Genomic DNA, 7,619 nt, shown 5'->3' with positions numbered 1-7,619 from the left:
GAGGACTACAGTTTAAGGTCAGCCTAGACAAGAAGTTTAAGAGAACTTATCTTGGGAGACCTCATTTCAACCAATAAAAATCTGAACATATGATTATATAGTTGTAGTTCCAGATATTTGGGGAATACAAATAGGAAAATTGCAGTCCAAGCTGGCCCAGACAGAAATGTAATACTCTATTTGAAAAATAAGTTAAGTAAAAATAGGAGGTGTGGCTGAGTTATACCTGCTTAGCAAGCAAAGCCCTGAATTCAAATACCAGTACTGTGAAAGAGTGAAAGAGAAAGGGAGAGGGAAAGGGAAAAGGAAAAGGGGAAAAGAAAAGGGAAAGGGGAAGGAAAAGGGAAAAATATGAAAAATTGACCAAATGAGTCAGCTCTTAGCCTTCCCTTTCCTTTAGTTTACAATGGGTCCATGAATTAATGTTCTGATCTCCCAAGGCCTAAGTGGCTTGATCCAGAACTCCAAGCATTTTGTCATAATTGCTGAGACCAAATTTGGCAGAAGTAAATAGTCAATTTCTCACCGTCTGTTGGATTTCATACAATTTTCTGTCGATTTACAGGAAACAAGTATCAATATTTTCAGTGATTTATAAAAGTTATAGTTTTTAAAAGCTCCAGACTTTCTTTTGAGGGTGATGATTAACAGAGATGGCAGACTCCCCTGACATGCAATAATATCACTTACGAGTGCTGTATGATTGCAAAGAGAATGACTAGGCAGCAGAATGACCAAATTCTAAATAAAAACACTAATGCTAATGGCTCATAACTGTAATCCTAGCTACTCAGCAGGCTGAGATCTGAGGATCAAAGTTTGAAGCCAGCCCAGGAAGGAAAGTCCATGAAGACTCTATCTGTAGCTAAGAAGCAAAAGGCCAGAAGTAGAACTATGGCTCAAGTGGCAGAGTGCTCATCTTTTTTTTTTTTTTTAATTTAAAATTTTATTTTATTTTATTTGAGAACATACTGTACAGAGGGGTTACAATTACATGGGCAGGATAATGCATACATTTCTTACCAAGCATTGCAGCCTCCTCCATTGTTTACCCTTCACCTCCCTTCCCAGCCACCCCCCTTCCCCCCACCCAATCATACCCCCCTCCCCCCACCCACACCGACATTGTAAAGCTGGTTTTGACATGACATTTTGTACTTCTCATTGTTGCAACAGGTCCACCCGAATCCTTAAACGACTTGTTTGTCCCCATCTCCTCCACATGTTATACTGACATCAAATATAGTGAAAGCGGGGGTTACACTGTGGGGGAGGGACATACAAAGCAACAAAGAAATAATCTTATAAATGCATTAGAAACACATGAATGAAAGAAACGAAGACATTAAAATACATATTTAAGGGTTCATTTTCCTAACATCACATTATCTGACCTTTTCCGCTTGACTCATACCTATACTAGATATTGCAAATAAGGGAAACCATGGGACCTATGTTTCTTTGGGCCTGGCTTACTTCACTTAATATAATTTTTTCCAAACCTTTCCATTTCCTAACAAATGGGGAAATGTCATTCTTTCTGATGGAGGCATAGAATTCCATCAGAGTGCTCATCTTGAGCAAAAAAGCTAAAGGAAAGTGCCTAGGCCCTAAGTTCAAGCACTAGCACCTTCCCCCCACCGCCCCAAGAAAAGAAAAAAAGGCTAGGCATGGTGGCTCATGCATGCAATCCTATCTACTCAGGAGGCTGAGTTCTATGCCAACTTGACTCTATCTCCAATTAACCAGGAAAAGGGCAGGAAGGGGTGCTGTGGCTCAAGTAGAGCAATAGCCTTAGGCAATAAAGCTCAGCCATAGCACTCAGGCCCTAGGTTCTAGACCCAGAAATGGGTCAAAAAAAACAAAAATAATCTGAACAAGGTGGTGACACAGGCTTGTAACTTCAGCACTTGAGAGGCTGAGACAAGAGAGTCACGAGTTCAGGGCACACCTCAGGTACATAGTGAAATATTGTCTCAACAAAACAAAAACTTCCAAATAACAAAAACAAAAGCGGAAATAACTATAGATCGGAACTGAAATAAGCCATATACATACTTGATGCGTGAGTTATAACTATCTGTTTTCAGGATTGTGTATTGATACTCACATTTTTTCTATAAGGTACACAGCAAGATCTTTGGCTCCAGAGTCTGTGCTCTTCAGTTGCAAATGGCACCGGGAGAGCAGGCTACCTTGCACAGACCAGAACAGAGAAAAGACCACAGAGCCAACTTCCCCTGGTGCTCACTGAGCATCAACAGCTCACACTACAAAGAAACAGACAAACAGGAAATGTCCAAATAATGTGTTCCCAGAACTTGGGCAGGAACTATCTCTATAGAAGCAGCTGTCACTGGCAAAGCAAAAACAAAAACCTATGTGTATGGGGCAAATTTATGAAAGAGCATTCAATCCAGAAGTGAACCAAGAAAAATGGTTTTAGGAAAACTTCCCTATTGCTCTGCTGTTTTGTGGAACCTATAAATATTCTTTTTGCTCCACAAGACATCTACTGCACCCCAAGACGCCCACCCTATTGTTCATCTCTTTCTTGTAATGAATCTTCTGTCTCTGAGCCCTTATCCTGAGTCTTCAATCAAATCTCTCGCTAGCAGAGTTGAGGGAGAGTTGAAAAGAAAGTGTGAGTCTGATCAAGGTACATTGCATGAGTTTTATTTTGTTTTGTTTTTGTCAGTCATAGGGCCTGCACTCTGGGCCTGGGTGCTGTTCCTCAGCTCTTCAGCTCAAGGCTAGCTCTCTACTTCTTGTGCCACAATGCCACATCTGGCTTTTTCTGCTTATGTGGTGCTGAGGAATCAAATCCAGGGCCTCATGCATGCAACGCAAGCACTCTACCACTGAGCCACCTTCCCAGCCCCCACATTGTATGAGTATATGGACATGTCAAAATAAATCTACCATGTACCATAAATTGATAATAAAATATGGAAAAAATAAAGATAATCCATCATTGAAGGACAATAGGAAAATCACATTTTCAAGCAATTCATTTGAAAATGAAAATATAAATTCAAACATCAAAAATTGTTATGTGACCTCTTTACTAGGTTTAAACAACAATAACAACAACAAAAACAGCATTGCTAGTGATATCACTGATATTGTGTGACTGGATGCAGTGATCTCACTAAATGTTAGCTCTTCATTTTTGGAAAAGTATGTCTAATTTCAGGCTAAAGAGCAGTATCAAGGTATTTGAAGAACTAGGAGCTACATATTGTTTTTAAATGGTAAATATATATCACTAAAAAGAACAGAAGCATTTATTTGTTCTTTTGGTGGCAGTTCTGGAGCATGAGCTAACGACCTGAGTGCTGTCCCTCAGCTTTTTTGCTTGAGGCTACTACTGCTCTATTACTTGAACCACATCTCTATTTCTGGCATTTCTGGGGAGTGGGGGGGGAAAGATGTGGTTAATTGGAGATAAAAAAATTATTATATTCTGGGCTGGGAAGGTGGCTCAGTGGTAGAGTGCTTGCCTTGCATGCATGAGGCCCTGGGTTCGATTCCTCAGCACCACATAAGCAAAAAGAAAAAAGCGCTAGTCTTCAGTTGAAGAGCTGAGGGACAGCACCCAGGCCCAGAGTTCAGGCCCCACGACCAGATCCAAAAAAAAAAAATTATTATATTCTTTCCTGCCCAGACTGGCTTGGATCTCAGCTATCTGATTAGCTGTAATCTAGCACCTGGTGAAACCTTTAATTTTTAAAAAATTTTTTACTTTTGCCAAACCTGGGGCTTGAACTCAGGACCTGGGCACTGTCCCACAGCTTCTTTTGCTCATAGCTAGCACTCTACCACTTGAGCCACACCACCATTTCTGGCTTTTTCTATATATGTGGTAATGAGGAATCAAATCGCAGGCTTCCTGGATGCTAGGCAAGCACTCTAGCACAAAGCCACATTCCCAGCCCAACCTTTAATTTTTAAAAGCGTAATTTACAAAGGATTGAAATTGGACCACTGTGTGGAATCTCTCTATAAGGAGGATGTTTTTAGAAAACATAATATTTTAAGTTAGGAGAATTGACTAAATGACTACAGAATTTATAATATGTAAATGAAAGAAGTAGCCAAGTAGCTTGTAATCTTCCTACCATTAAAAATGCTTAAAGATGTCTGTTGAAGATGAACCTGTATACTAATGAGCCCAAACTTTATAATTGTCCATTCAATTTGTGTCTGAATTTTTTGTGTGCCTGAAAAAAAAAATTGTGCCTATATATTGGAAGGGAAGATGGGATTTTCTCACTTTTTTATTTTATTTTAAAAACCTACTTGAAAATAATTCATGATCTTTTTGTAACTCTTCGTCATCTTTGTTCTTTGGACTTTCTCTGAAGGGGCATCTAACCTCCAGAGGGTCTGTCACATAAGAATTATGAAGTTGGAACTGGGAAGGTGGCTCAGTGGTAGAGTGCTTGCCTTGCATGCTTGAGGCCCTCAGTTCGATTCCTCAGCACCATATAAGCAAAAAAATCTGGAAGTAGGGTTGAGACTCAAGTGGTAGAGTGCTAGTCTACAGCTGAAGAGCTGAGGGACAGCACCCAGGCCCAGAGTTCAGGCCCTATGAACGACATACAAAAAAAAAAATAAAGAAGAAGAAGAAGAAGAATTATAAGTAGCCAGGCATCAGTGGCTCAGGCCTATAATCCTAGATACTGAGGAGGCTGAGATCTGAAGATCGCAATTCAAAGCCAGCCTGGGCAGAAAAGTCATTAGACTCTTATCTCCAATAAATCACCAGAAAACCAGAAGTGGCACTGTGGCTCAAGTGGTAGTGCTCCCCTTGAGCTGAAGATCACAGGAACAGTGCCCAAGCCCAGAGTTCAAGCCCCATGACCAACAAAAAAGAAGAAGAAGAAGAAGAAGAAGAAGAAGAAGAAGAAGAAGAAGAAGAAGAAGAAGAAGAAGAAGAAGAAGAAGAAGAAGAAGAAGAAGAAGAAGAAGAAGAAGAGGAAGAGGAGGAGGAGGAAGAGGAGGAGGAGGAAGAGGAAGAAGAGGAAGAAGAGGAAGAAGAGGAAGAAGAGGAAGAGGAGGAAGAGGAAGAGGAGGAAGAGGAGGAAGAGGAGGAAGAGGAGGAAGAGGAAGAAGAAGAAGAAGAAGAAGAAGAAGAAGAAGAAGAAGAAGAAGAAGAAGAAGAAGAAGAAGAAGAAGAAGAAGAACAAGAACAAGAAGAACAAGAAGAACAAGAAGAACTATGAAGTGCCAAATGCTGGTGGCTCACACCTATAACCCTACCTACTCAGGAGGCTGAGATCTGAGAATTGTGGTTCAAAGCCAGCCCAGGCAGGAAAGTCTGTGAGACTCTTATCTCCAATAAACCACCAGAAAACCAGAAGTGGCACTGTGGCTCACATGTTAGAGCGCTAGCCTTGAGTTGAAGAGCTGAGGGACAGCGCCCAAGCCCAGAGTTCAAGCCCCACAACCAACAAAACAAAACAAAACAAAAAACTATGAAATATGCTAATATTAGCACTGTCTGTAATTAATTCCTCTAAACTAGAATCAACCCATATGCCTCTCCAAGTTAAGCAGATAATTACGGTATGTCATAAAGAGACTATTGTGGTACACCAGTGAACACAAATGACAACACATGAATGAAACTCAAAAACATTGTTAAACAAATCAAATATTTCACAGAAGATTGTATGCTATCAAGGTGAAAAAAAAAACCAAGCAATAACCAACACATTGTACAGGGATGACTAGAAAGAAAAACAAGGAACCTGTGAACACACACTGAAGAATGATACTACAGAGAGTTGTTTTCACTTATTGTCCCTCCATATCTATTCTTTTGTATGTGAACCACATTTTGAAATGGTCCCTTCATGCTGTGGCTTTGCTTTTCCTTCAGTCCCATTCTACTGTCTCTATTGGATCACTCCCCAGTTACCACTTGGAGAGCAAAGCCCCTCCACTGAAACTCAGGCTCTGCAAACTCTGGCCCTCTTTAAGTTCTTTCCCTTTCTCTGCCAGAATTTCTTCCTGATACTCCTTCCTACTGTCCTGGTTACCTTCCTTGTAGATTTGCTCAAGATGCCCATGACTGATGTGAGGCAGTCCCCAATCATGACTTCCTGTTCGTTACTGGTTACAAATCTTTAGCCACAATTTCTTTCTTTCTTTCTTTTTTTTGGGTCTGGTTGTGGGGCTTGAACTCTGGGCCTGGGCGCTATCCCTCAGCTCTGTAGCTCAATTTAGCCACAATTTCTATCTTGAGAGCGCAACTAGGTCTTACCACCTTAAGGTCACTAAAACCATGAATACCTCGTGTTCAGAATCTACCCATTATCATCCCCTTTTTAGTAGCCTGTTCCTTCCCATTTATCACAGGCCCACTGTAGGTGTACCTCCCTCCATTTGAAATGTCTCTCACTTCCTCTTTGCTTGTTTAAGCCTATTCAAAGTCCTTCCCTGAGATCAGCAATTCTTTTCCAAAATGCTTTTCCCTAGTTTCCTTCCCTCTCCCTAGACCAGTGCTCATCCTTTGACAGCCTGAATTATGCACAAAACTATGTAATCACACATTTGTTTGGGTTCCTCTATCATTGTATCCTCTGTACCTAACGTGGGGCCTCACACACAGCAGGCATTGGTAGGCATTGTTGAACTAACAAACATGAGAAAAAAGCTCAGACTAGGTGTAATTTAGACCATTTTTACTTTTTTTTCTCCTAATGTAACTCTGTCTATCTCCCTCCCTATAACCATAAATGCTTGCTTTTACAAGAAGATAATTCAGTGGCTGCAATAATCTCTGGCCTAGAAAGTTTAATTGTATATGCAATTTCCTCTGTATCACAGATGAGAGAAAGGGAAGAAAGGTCAACTACTTGATGTCCCAGTGGTAAGGGATTATGGGAAACTTTCTTGGACAGTCAGTGAGATTTCAGAGTTGAATGGCCCAGTTGAAGAGCCAGGTTTCAGTGTTGTTCCAGCATGGTGAGCTCCTGCTTCTATCAACTTGTGAGAACCCTGAAGTTTTCGCCCAGTGGCTTTGACTGAGAATGGTAAGAGCTTGAAGAAGTTTTTAGAGGTTGAAGAATATGCAGGATTTAGATGTGCTACAAGAGAAAGAGAAATTATAGAAAATGGCAGAAATAAAAATGGAGATCAGAATGATCCGTGGTGAACTGGAAAGACAGCACATATCAATGATCTTGTAGTGAGAATTTTAAGGAGGACACAGAGATGGGCAGAATAGTCTAGACATATGAGAGAAAACTGATGTGATGGCAAAAACAATACTACAAAAGTTAAGACTGTAGCCAGGTATGGTAGATCATGCTATAATCGCAGCTGTAGTTCAAGGAACACTCAGAAAAAAGTTCACTACATCTTACCTTAAACGATAGCTTGGGGTGTACCTCTTGCCACTATAGTTACTTGGGAGACCAGGACCAGGAGGATCTCAGTCCAGACCATGCAAAAACTGAGACACTATCCTCAAAATGACAGGAGTAAAAAGGGCTAGGAGGCACAGCTCAGGTGGTAGAGCACTTGCTTAGCAGGAATGAGGCAGTGATTTCAAACCCAGTACCATCAATCCCACCCACCCTCCAAAAAAACCCTACAGTAACTGTCTT

At 40.9% G+C, this 7,619-nt stretch overlaps 1 long non-coding RNA gene across 1 annotated transcript; it reads right to left on the bottom strand.

The window, feature by feature from the left end:
* Positions 1-1,133: 1,133 nt before the first annotated feature.
* LOC138826277 (uncharacterized) lies at positions 1,134-7,446 on the bottom strand. Its single transcript, XR_011371616.1, has 3 exons — positions 7,377-7,446; positions 2,111-2,270; positions 1,134-1,263 (listed from the first exon to the last, which is right to left on the bottom strand). It is a non-coding gene; the product is annotated as an uncharacterized lncRNA (long non-coding RNA).
* Between the last annotated feature and the right edge of the window lie 173 nt (positions 7,447-7,619).

The sequence above is a fragment of the Dipodomys merriami genome, unplaced genomic scaffold (genome assembly GCF_024711535.1).
Source record: "Dipodomys merriami isolate MVZ:Mamm:240054 unplaced genomic scaffold, mDipMer1.0.p SCAF_1404, whole genome shotgun sequence".
Classification (NCBI taxonomy): Eukaryota; Metazoa; Chordata; class Mammalia; order Rodentia; family Heteromyidae; genus Dipodomys; species Dipodomys merriami.
Note: the sequence above shows the minus strand (reverse complement) of the source record. Positions and strands in the feature narration are given on the sequence as shown.